The following is a 12939-nucleotide window of genomic DNA, read 5'->3' as shown; positions in this document are numbered from 1 at the left end:
ACAAAAATTTTATTTTATTTTTTTACTCAAAAACTACTTATTTCATAATAAAGATGAAAGAGATGAAAAAGTTTCTAAATTAATCTGTCTCTCCAAAAGATGTATTGCAACAATTGAAATCCTAACGAGTCAAATGTTTTCATGAAAAATATACAGGGTGTTGTTGATTTCACCCGTTCCAAATAAGATTATTTTAACGAAAAAATACTGGCTAGATGGGCCTGGACAGTATAACATCTGTACCAAAATTCAGGATTTTATCTGTATTCAAAATTGAGAAAAAAATATTTAAAACTAGATTTTGACCTCCATTTTTAAACGGCCGTAACTCCTTAACGAATCGTTTCCGGACATACGTCTATAGGAACTTTTTTTCTTATTTTCCAATTCCCAATTCGTATTTAAAATTTTTGCATATAATCCTAAAACACCCTGTATAATATATCTAAAATGATCATGATCATCTTTAAATATTTACTTACCAATTAACAGAAACTATGACTAACAATTCAGAATCAGGTTATACCAAATTAACCACAATATAACAGATGTTAGTTAAAAATAACCCGAGTCCATTCAAAAATTAATTTTTACTAGTGCGATATCTATTAGAAATTAAGCGAATTAAAGGTCAGACATAATGTGATTAATGAATTTATTCCAATATAACTTAAATAATAAAGTGTTGAACAAACTATGAAATAAAGTCTAATAAGTTTATTTATTAAGAGACAACTATATAAAAATTGCATAATTCTATAATACTATGAAGAAATAATCGTTTGTTTGTAAAAGTCCAAAAAACCTTCATATTTAGAAATTAATTTCTCACAAATTATTTACCTATCCCAATTAATTTTTGCTTTATTGTCTTGTCTTCGTTTATACTTTACCAAATGTGATATGAAATTTTACTATCTTTTCCATTGTTTTAAAAAGATATATTGAAATAAAAAAGGGCTCTTTTCTACTACTTTTCGGTATAATATAGGCAACCAGGGATGCCAAAACCGATATTATGAAACGGAAATTTACTGGTTAACTTGCAGTTTTCAGTCATCTTCAAGTGACCAGTTATTGTGAAAATGGCCCTGAGTGGTATTGTAAGAATTCAATTAATACTTCTTTCTGCCGAGAACTTACATGTTCTCCCCCCGAACCAGTACGTTTTTTACCTCCTCCATATNTGGCTGGATTCGGTTTTCTATAAGCTTTTCAACGAGCCCCCTCATGCCTTATGTTTCCATTTGAAAAAAAAAGTAGGGGTAGCTGGGCGTTAGGGGGTTGAAGAAAAGTTAATTATTATATAACCGAAAGATGGGAAAAAATCAGAATCAGTTAACGTGTTTTGGCGTTTTAAAAAAAATTAACTCATTCAAAAGATATGAATTTTATTCCGTACTTCTGGCCATCTCTGTAGGTATTGGTATATTAATTATAAATTATTGTTTTAAATAAACTAAAAATTTGCACTGTTTCAAAATTATATGCCAAAATTTTAAATACAAATTGGGAATTGGAAAATAAGAAAAAAAGTTTCTATGGACGTATGTCCGGAAACGATTCGTTAAGGAATTACGGCCGTTTAAAAATGGCGACCGAGTTTTAAATTTTTTTCTCAAATTTGAAAACAGATAAAATCCTGAATTTATATCTATTGCGACCTACTACCTGATTGTAATAAAGAATTATAATAAATTGAACTTATTTCTTGTTACGTCTTACATTCTTATTATTTATATATAGGCACCCAGTTAGATTAGTCGTTGAAACACAAACACAAATTTTATTTTATTTTTTTACTCAGTTTCCAGTCATCTTCAAGTGACCAGTTATTGTGAAAATGGCCCTGAGTGGTATTGTAAGAATTCAATTAATACTTCTTTCTGCCGAGGACTTATATGTTCTCCCCCCGAACCAGTACGTTTTTTACCTCCTCCATATTTTAAAATTTAATAAGCATTTATACAACTACAAAAAGTGGGTGTATTGTATAATAATCCTAACTTGAATGTCGAAAAGCTCTAATTATATAGCGAATGTAGAAAAAAAAAATAATAAAAATTGCGACACTATCAGACACAAATTGAGTTACGGAACCGCTAATGACATTTAATTTTAATTTGAGTTTAGTAGAGAATTGCATATTTATTAATATTTAAAATACGATTTTTTAACAAAATGTGTACATAAGGTTAAGGTATAATTAAAAAGAAAAAGATATTTTAATAATGCTCAAATCTGAGGCTGACTTCTTTCTTTTTCTATATTTCAATTTAAGGTTATTTTATATTATTATTTAAAAAAAATATATATTGCTAGAAAAAATATGTTTAAATTTAGTGCATCTATGAGATTAATAGTGATTAAAATTAACATTGACCTTATTTGGATCACTTACCCAAAATTGAAAATAAAATAAAATGTAAATGGGACAGTTTTCAGTAGTAGCATCGACAATTTTTAACTGTATTTGTTGAATATATTTCAAATTAACTACAGTTAAATTTATGGTATGCTATTTTTGCATACAGAATGTATCTGTGGAAATAATTTATTTGTAAACATATTGAAAATTTCATTTCTACAAAACAATTTTTCCGATTTAAATTTCAATATTGTTTTATACATAAACAGTTACAATAAAAAAATAAATATATAGAAAAAATTGTATTTATAAAAATTACATTCTTGTCACAAATACAAGTTATAAGAGCTAATGTGAAATAACTTACACAAAGATTTTAAATTCATAAATAAGATTATTATTACAAAATTAATTTTATTTAAATAGCTGTATAACTATAAAGATATATAAAATCTTTATTTCTTATTTCTATTTAAATAGACATTATTTTGAAAATAATAATGCAGTAAAATTTAAACAATTTGTAAAAACATATAATTAATACAATGACGCAATTTGCATTTTTCAAATATTCTCCTTAATTATCTTCCGCGTTTTCTTAATCGCTTACGTATACGTTTTCCCCATTTTCCTGAGCCTTTCTTATTTTTTTTTACTTTTGCTTCTTGTTTCGATATTCCTGGACGTGCTTCTTGTTTGGATGTTCCTGGAAGTGCTTCTTGTTTCGATGTTCCTGGACGTGCTTCTTCTGTTTGTTGTTCTTTTGTAGCATATGTTTTTGATTGTTTTAATGCTTTTTTTTCAAAGTGTACTTTTTCGAAATATCTTTCACATTCTTTTGTTCCTTGTTCTTTCAAAAGCTCTTCTGCTTGTCTCTGTTCTTCCTCCGATTCCTTTTGTACTTCTTTTCGTTGTCCTAGTTGTCGAAAATAGCCGTACCGTCTTATCGGTTGTTGTTTTCGTGCTGAATATCTTTCTGATGGTTTTGTTTTTGACATTTCGCCTGTCTGAGCTAAAATATACTTGAGCATGTTCTGGTCAAAAGACCATGGTGACCAGTATGATGTAGGTTTTTCCGATTTTCCGCTTGATCCAGGTTGTTGTTCAAGGTTTGTCAAACTTCCTTCCGGACGTATTTTTACTATTTCTTCTTCAGGTTTTTTCGGAGGTGCTTGTGGAGATTCCCTTAATTCTTCTAGTTTTCTTGATTGTATCATTGATTGTTTTGATTTATGTCTACTCGATTCTTTTCCTTTGGATAGTTTTAAGGGTTCTACCTGTACAGGTTCTTGTTCTTTCCTGGATAAGGGTTGTGTCGGTACAGGTTCTTCTATATGTAGCTCGTTCATTAACTTTGCAAGTCTTTCCACAGTTTCATCGAAATCCGTTTTCCAATATGCTCCAGTACATTTTTTTATTATTTTTTGTATATATTTTGCCGATTGTTCTACCGATAATTCTCGTACGTGCTCCTCTTGACGTTCTTCTGGTTTTTTTACCTTCTGTAAAATTTCCTTTAATTGTATTTCTTCAAATTTTTGAATTATAGTGTCCTTTATGGGTATCAGGATGGATAAAACGCCATCAAATGACACTTCAGATTTGAACTGTTTCATTTCAAAACATTTTAATCCTCCAATATCGTAAGTTCTTATACAACGTCTGGTTACGAAACACTGTTCTTCTTCCCTTTCTTGGTGCTCACAGCTGATCACTAATTTGTCATCTTTTATTTCTACTGTAACTTCTTGCGGTTGAAAGTGCATCACATCTATTAGTAATGTAGTTCCTGATTGAAAGTTTCTTCTCCTAATTGGAGTATCCAACATAGAAATGTTTAAAAACGGATTGACTATTAATATTTTTTGGAGAAATAACTGCAAGTAATCGTCGGACTTTCGCACTAGATTTATATGTTTGCCGACCACAGGGACAGGCAGACATTGGTTATAATGGAAAGTAAAATTTCCGCTTAGAGGATTCATATTTTCACAAAACAACTGGTCAAATTGAAACGAATAACTTGAATGAGTTGGAAACCACAATACTATCTAAAATTATTTATTCATTTTAAAAAATTCTAACAAAAAATTAAGCGATACGTTTTATAAAAAAAAGTGATTCAAACCCGGCTGACTACAAATCTTTTTTGTCTTTCATCTCCATTGAATTATATTATCGGAGCAATAAATTAATAAAAAGAATGTTAACTGTTAAAGTTTTGTGTCTATCAAAAAGTTCATAAAATGTAGAAGATATTTTACAACTGAAATTTAAAAAGTTTTTAGCACTAATTTCTGATCTAGTGCACAAATTGATTTTGATATATCATGTGGCCACTAGTTTGGAGTAAATATTACAAAAATATGATATAAACTTTAAAGAAATTAGATTTAAAACATGTATTGGTGAGCAAAATTAAATTTTAAGCGATTATATCAGCAGTTTTAAGTGAAAAAGTAAAAAATCATAAAATTATTAAATAAGAAACTTGCTATCACTATTATTTATTATTTCTACTAATTTTGGCATATTAAATATCAAAAATAATTTAATAATATTACTACACAGCACTACCACCACATAAGTTTATTTTAAAAGTATGTTGCAAAATTTAGTGTAATTTTAAAATACTGTTTTCTATGACGTTTTGTGTAATAAAAAGAGTGGCAAAATTCTTAATCTGAAATAAAGAAGATACACATTTTCTAATTTGGTACATTTTTAAATTTTTTTAAGGACAATATCTTTTTTTTTATTTAGCTCCTGATATTGGTTAAAATGATATGGTTCGATATACAGTGTGGTCACTTTTAAGGTACACACCATTAGTATCTCCTGAAGTAGAAGGTATACAAGGTTGGTTAAATTTAAAAAAAAGTTGCACCATTCCTGAAATAAGCTGAAAACACTGAAAACTTGGCTTTTCTTATTTCTTCCATATCTTTTTTATTGTTGAAAGAATAGTAATATAAGTCAGAATGAATAGAAAAGACGATATCTATTGCAAGGTTAAAATATCTCCCAGATAATTATGCTTTTGTAAACAATTTTTGATTTTCTTATGAACGCCATATTGGATGTTTGCACCATCAGATAAAGCAAATTTCGAGTTCAACAATGAATAATACTTGGGTGAAGAGATTTTATTAAAAATGCCAATTTTATGATTTATTCAATTTCATGAAAAACCATATGAAAACTTTGACATTTCTATTTAAAAGTAAACAAACTTACTTACTACTGTAAATGAGTGTTCAAGTGTTTTTCTTGTTTGTCTGTAATAATGAATCTAAACGTACATATGTACACAGACAATATAGAGTATCGCTACAGACTGCTACTTAAATGCTGGAAATTGGCAACCCGAAATGGAAGCAGGGTCTCCTTAGCCGGCTTCCAGCTATAAAATTTAGCGTGGTAATTCTTCTACTTGCTAATAGGCGGCAGTTCCAGCGGTGGCTTTGTTGCCAAATAATAACTGCTAAATAAATTTAATGCTTTCAATTATGTAATTAAAGAGATATGGAACTTATCTTGTGTTTGGAAATCACATTTGCCTTAGATGTTAAATAAAATAAATCAAGTTAGAATTGAAACTATGAATTTACCTAATTATTTATTTTATATCACCTTGGAATGAGAAAATTCAAAAACTCGAAATTAATGTTTTTAGATTCGTGCGTCGACTTCCAATATGGTACGATATTAACACCTATGTTTAAAAAAATTGCATTATACAGGTTATCCTTAGATGGGTACTGGCTCTTATTGTTGATTTCTTTAGATAGGTAAAATAATTATTGACACAAGTGTTGCATATCATGGAGGTCATTGGTAGTGCTCATATTTGTGACACAAGGTGTTCAAAAAAATTAACACAATGTAAGATTGCTGGAACCTCAAGGAGTAGTTGAATACGAAATTTATTTAAAAAAAAAAACAACAAATCATCAATCAATACAGAGATAAGATAATGCGTTCGCTACTGCTGTTGCAATTTTTAACTAACTAACTTTTTTGTTTTTCGACATACTGACTTCGGACCGTTTCCGTTCAACGCAGAACGGACAATCAGAACCAAAGTAGTGGTGAGATTTTTTAAAATGTTTTTTCAATTCAACGCACCGTTTCCGAATTATAAGACCTTTTTTACTGTATCACCTCACACACCTCTTCTTTCCGAAATTTATTTTCCACATACTGACTTCGGACCTTTTCCATTCAACGCAGAACTGTCATACAGAACCAAGGGTGTGGGGAGATTTTTTCAATTATTTTTTCGATTTAACGCACCGTTTCCGAGTTATACGGCCTTTTTACTATAACACGACATACCTCTTGTTTCCAGAATTTATTTTCGACATATGGACTTCGGACCTTTTACATTCAACGCAGAAGGAACATACAGAACCCGGGAGGGAGGGGTTGACATTTTTTAATTATTTTTTCGATTCAACGCACCGTTTCCGAGTTATAAACACTTTTTTATCCTATGACGTCACACACCGTTGGTCCCGATTTTTTTTTTTGACATGCGGGTTTTGACGTTTTTCACTCGTTCACCATGGGAGATTTATTGGTTCACCATGGGAGATTTTTTGATACTTGAGAGTCTAAGCAAATACTGTTTCTTTTTTCTTTCATATATTGTGACACCCCGCTATGCGTTACCCACCGAGTGCTCTACTCAGAACCAAGGGGAAATTTGTTTATATTTCCAGCCATTTCCGAGTTACGAGCAAAAACCATTTTTTTTTTTCTTATACTGTGTGACATCATAGATCGATAATGAAGGATTAACAAGGCCACGCGCTCTACCCCACGTTCCCTCCCTAGGTGTCCCGAAATTGCTGGGGAGACTCCTGAAGCTAGCAGAGAGAGAGAGATAAGCTCTCTATAGGACAGAGTCACTCTATCTCTATCGCACACTATAACTCTATCTCTCTCGCACACAATCAGACAAAAACGACAGAAACGAACCTTCTTTTGAAAATACATGGGATTTATTATTATTAGAATAACCCATTTTAATTTAAAAAATTAAAAAAATTACAATGGGTTATTCTGATGACGAAAAATAAAACATAATTAACTGTATTATTCAAATAACAATAATGTGCAAAAGTTCTTCAGGAATATTGGCAAATTTATTTTGGAGGAAGAATCCCGTCAACGAACACTAAAAAATATTATTAGAAACCTTAGGTGGCCAGAAAACAGCCCCGATCTCATTGTCAGTCCTTTAGACATATTTTTTTTACCTGAAAATTTGCAAGTATTGAAAAAAAATACAGGACGAAATGCTTGATAATTTTGAATTTGTTTTTGAAGCAATTAATAGTAAATTGAAACATATTTTCAACTGTATCATCACAATCACTTGCATGTTGATTTGTAAAAATTGTAGGTATATTAATGTTATTTCGTTTTTAGTTATTCTCCTTATGTTGTTGTAAAGGTTAGTTATAAAAAGCGTTGTTTGTTATTTTCATAAGGATGAATTTTAATTTTTTTTAATGATTTTTTTTATTTTAAACATATATATTTTATGCCAGTAAATTTTGATGTCAAATGAAATAAAGGAAAAGTCGTACATTTGTATTTAAAGTTTCTTTCTATCTTTAATTATTAAACCTATAAGTGGATGTCAAAATAAAAAAAAAAACCTGTACCTACATTCCGCGACGTACTAATAACCCACCTTGTATATTAAATAAATTTATCGTCATCATCAAATATTAAAAAAATTATATTACAAGCTGTTTAAAATATTATTACGAATTTTGTTTATTTGGAAATATATTTTCTGCAGTATTTCAATACCAAAAAATGAAAATAGTAGGTAGCTAATTAACGAAATTATGATTAAATAACTTAATTGTAACACCACTGCAGAATATCATATGATACATACATAGATATTCGTTGATTCTTTAAAAACAATTTTATCAATACCTACATCATACATTGAAGTAAATACAGTAACGCAAAAAACATATATTGATAAAAAAGTGTATAAAAGAAATCCGTAAGTACGCCTGGCAACATTATCAAAGTCTTGTTTATATGTTGCTAGGATACGCTTAGGTATGAGGGCCGCTGTATTTGATTCTTCCTAAAATTCTGCTGGTGGTGTACTCTACTGGCAATTCGGAAATTTAAAACTGCTGGCCTATTCCAGGAGCGGTCTGTGGCGATAGCTATTTTGTCTGTGATATGTATAACCTGCGCATTTCAAGAGTTATACACATATGATTCAAGAACATTGAATAGTATAGAAAGTGTCAGTATTAAAATTAGATGCAAAGAAAATTGTGCGTTCGTATTATGTGTGAATAATTAAAAACTTTAATCAGAAATAGGAAAAAATGAAAATCTTCTCGTTGGTGGTTCAGACGATGGATCTTAAAACGGAAATATGAAGGAGCTAGTAAAGTTATTAGTGGAATTTGTTACGGCGACTTGGATGCATATAAAAATCATTTAAGAATGTTTGAAAAGAAATTTGAAGAACTGCAGATAGTGATACCCTTTAGTTAGAGCGTCTATTTCATTCCGGAACGAATTTTTTCGTAACTTTTACCCGCATTGTTATATTTTTATATTCCTCACTTTTAATGGTCCATATACATTTCTCTTTTTGGTATAATTCCCGAACTTTTATTGAAACACAATATTATTGAGTAATAGCGTTGAACAGATGTTTACATCAATCTATTTTATTTCAACTGCATAGTGTAGAATAGTATAGTATATTATAGTATATACGAGTATTTAACATTAAGTTGCATTTGCATTCCAAATTTTTGGCAGGTCACAAAAATATTGTGTTTATCATCTATTACATTAAATTCAATATTAAAATAGTCATTATTACTAATGGTAAAATATACAGGGTGTTGCGTGTTTAATCTATAAAAACTAAACTACAGCTTCCTGATGATATTTGTAATAGAAAAGTCTTATACGAAAAAGTTCTATCTTCGCGTTTTTCTTTGTAAATTAAAGTTCATTTAATCAACGAAAATGAAGGCCGACCCTGTGTTATTTATTAAAAACTTTGGAAATGTTTTTATGCGACCCGAGATGCAACCTTATAATTTAAGTCGGTATAATCTAATACTAGTAATACTAAAAGAAGGTTAGGTTACATTGTCAAAAAATTTGTGCAGTCAACTGATTTTGTATTTGTATTGAATTCATTATTCACTTAATTATTAAATATTAAGCATCGTCCATCGACCCATCAGTGTTAAAAAGTGAAAGATTCCAGACAAAAGTTTTTATTTTGTAATTCCACGATAGTGACAGTGTAATTTTTATAAAGAAGTAAAAAATAAGAATAGCGTGCCGATTACATTAAAAACGAGATTCTTATTTCTTACTTTGCTTAATTTTTTAGTTTGTGCACAAACTAGTTTTACAATGAACCGAGAAAACAATGCATTTACCATTTCCGAACGTGTCGACATGGTGTTAGTGTATGGTGCAGCCGAAGAAAATGCGTTTGCGGCGACTAGGTTCTACCGGAAACGATGGCCACAACGTCACCCCCCATGTGCAAATACAATCCTACAGTGGGTTCAGCGGCTGCGAGATATGGGAAGTGTTATTCCTCGAGGAGAAGAACGTGGTCAGCAAGTGAACCTTAATGTTGAAGATGCAGTGTTGGAAAATCTTGACGAAGACCCCACAATTAGCATTTTTGCAGATGGTTTTTACGGCAATGTGCCAATTAAGTAGACTTTCCTGCTTATGGTTCTGTAACAGATGAGGTGGCATTTACCCGTGATGAAGTGAATTTCTATAATATGCACATTTGGGCCGATGAAAATCCTCACGCGACTAGGGAAACTTATTTTCAAATCGGTTTTAGGTAAATGTTTGGGCTGGCATTATAGGTGATGTACTTGTGGGTCCCTATTTATTTGAAAGACGACTAAATAATGGACCAATACATGCTGACTTTTTGGAGAACCGGTTGCCTGAATTATTGGACGATGTGGCATTACAAGTTCGGGCACGCATGTTTTATCTTCAAGATGAGGCTCTTCCACATAGTACCCGAGAAGTAACGACACTTTTGAATGAAATGATTCCTCAGCGATGGATTGGACGCTTTGGTACTGTACCGTGGCCATCTCGGCCACCCGATCTAACTCCAATGGACTTTTAACTTTGGAGTCATTTGAAGTCTGGTTTACAATACATCAATTGCTACGGTGGAAGAATTACGAAACCACAAATAAAACACATTCGACTAACAATTTCAAAGATATGATGATCAATGGTGTAAACGATATTAAAAAATAACAACAAAAGTAATAGTAGTTAGCATCAAATGGAGTCTGCGGAAATTCCTGTATCGAGTAGAAGCTGTGCCTAATCATATGCTTTTTTACTTTCGACTTAAATAATTGTGGATTGTCAGAGAATTTTAAGCAATTTGGTAGGTGATTATACAACCGTACATCCAGGGAATTTCCTGCTGATAAAGTCAATCTAAACCGCTGAGCTCGATGATCGTTTCTGGTAGGATACACATGAATTTGATTACTAGATTTACAATTATTTTTATTCTTATACAGGGTGTCTCGTTCATGTTTCAAAAAAACTTGTGCGCATGTTCTTTATGGAAAAATAATAGGGGTAGTTCATGTAAAGTTTTTTTCTTAGGCGCCCTATTTTAGAGATACAGTATGTTGAAGTTGTTGCTGTCGAAATGGTTTTCCTTAATTACCTTTAAATCGGCTAAAGATGCAAATGTCAAAATTTGTACTCGAGTAAACATCAACTGTGCGTTAAAGAATAATGTGCAAACTGTTTCTTTCTGAAAAGCAGTGTCGCTGATACAGGTAATTGGAGGGGTACAATCGAAAAAAAAATGTTAAAATTCAAAATTTATATAATTTCTAAACGATTCTGTAAACTCTAAAGCATAACTACAAAGAAAGGTATACTTATCGAAATTCGATAGCATGTACCAATTTCAGCATCTACTGTAGTATTTCGAGTTTGCACATTTATTTAATTGTGCAGCTGTTTTGTTCTGTTGTCTCCGAGTCAACCTAATATTTTTCTGTTTTTATCACTTTCTTTAAGCATTCATGTCCATCAACAGTTCAGTCCATTCAACAATTGTATAATTCAGTAATGGTAGTGTAGTAGTTTACAAAATCTAAAATTAGTTATTAATAGATAATTAATTACCATAATCCGTAAATGTTAGTTTACAACAAGCTGAAACTTTAAATAAATTTTATTTTTATTTTTTAATTAATAAAATTTAACTGTTTCATGTGATACGTAAATTAAAATTATAGTCTTAAATGCAAATATTGTTGGTAGTTAAATGTCTTCAGCTCATTAAGGTCCTCTTTCAATTTAATATTTTGTTAATGTACTTGTGCCGCTTTATGTAAGTAAAAAAAATGCAACTTTATTTTTCTGGAAAATGGTACATGCTACCGAATTTCGATAAGTGTACCTTTTTTTGTAGTATGCTTTAGAGTTTACAGAACCGTTTAGAAATGTAATAAATTTTGACTTTTAACATTTTTTTTTTCGATTGTACCCCTCCAATAACCTGTATCGGCAAAACTGCTTTTCAGAAAGAAACCGTTTGCGCATTTTTCTTAACGCACAGTTGATGTTTACTCGTGTACAAATTTTGACATTTTTATCTTTAGCCGATTTAAAGATAATTAAGGAAAACCATTTGGAAACTAACAACTTCAATACACTGTATCTCGAAATCAGGGCGTCTAAGAAAAAAACGTTACATGAACTACCCCTATTATTTTTCCTTAAAGAACTTGTACACAAGTTTTTTTGAAACATGAACGAGACATCATGTGTATCTCAAATAATTGAGAATATACCTACAGAGACTTGCCGTCTCTGTAGGTATATAGTCATTAACTTAACGTTCCAAAAGGCAATAGAATTGGTTCAGACCGGACGGAAATTGCGCAGAACAAAATTCGTGTTTCAACAGATATACAGGCTGTTCAAATTCGCTTCTCACTACAGGGTTCTCGGAAACGGTAAGAGGTACGAAGTAGCTTAAATGGGGGCAACGTTGCGTAATCAGGGGACCAACATTATGCCTCTGAAAAATTAAGGCTAACATGATTAGTTTTCGAAATATTTGAAAAAAACCGAATTTTTTTTAAATTCATTTTTGTTTAATTTCAGCCTTGTTTGAGGTGATACTAAAAAAGAAGAACACTTTCTTATGGCCACTTTTTGCCCTCTATCGAATGGCATAATCAATTTTTATATGTAACATTTCGTCTCTCCAGGACCATCACCAACTTCATTTTTTTAAATACGACCCTAGAAATTTTATTACATTTTTTGCAAGCCTTCATGATCCTCAATACTGTACCGCCTCAGCCCGAACCAGATTCAGACGTTTTGTCTTGAAAAAATCATCTTCAGTGTATTCGTTCAAAATTTATCTAAATTTTTTATTTAGATTTATTTGTTTATTGAATTATCGTACACTGTAAGTGTCGTTAGACCCTGTGAAATCCATCTAGTTATTTAAACTATTACCACCACGC

This window comes from Anoplophora glabripennis, unplaced genomic scaffold, assembly GCF_000390285.2.
Source record: "Anoplophora glabripennis isolate ALB-LARVAE unplaced genomic scaffold, Agla_2.0 scaffold325, whole genome shotgun sequence".
NCBI lineage: Eukaryota > Metazoa > Arthropoda > Insecta > Coleoptera > Cerambycidae > Anoplophora > Anoplophora glabripennis.
Note: the sequence above shows the minus strand (reverse complement) of the source record.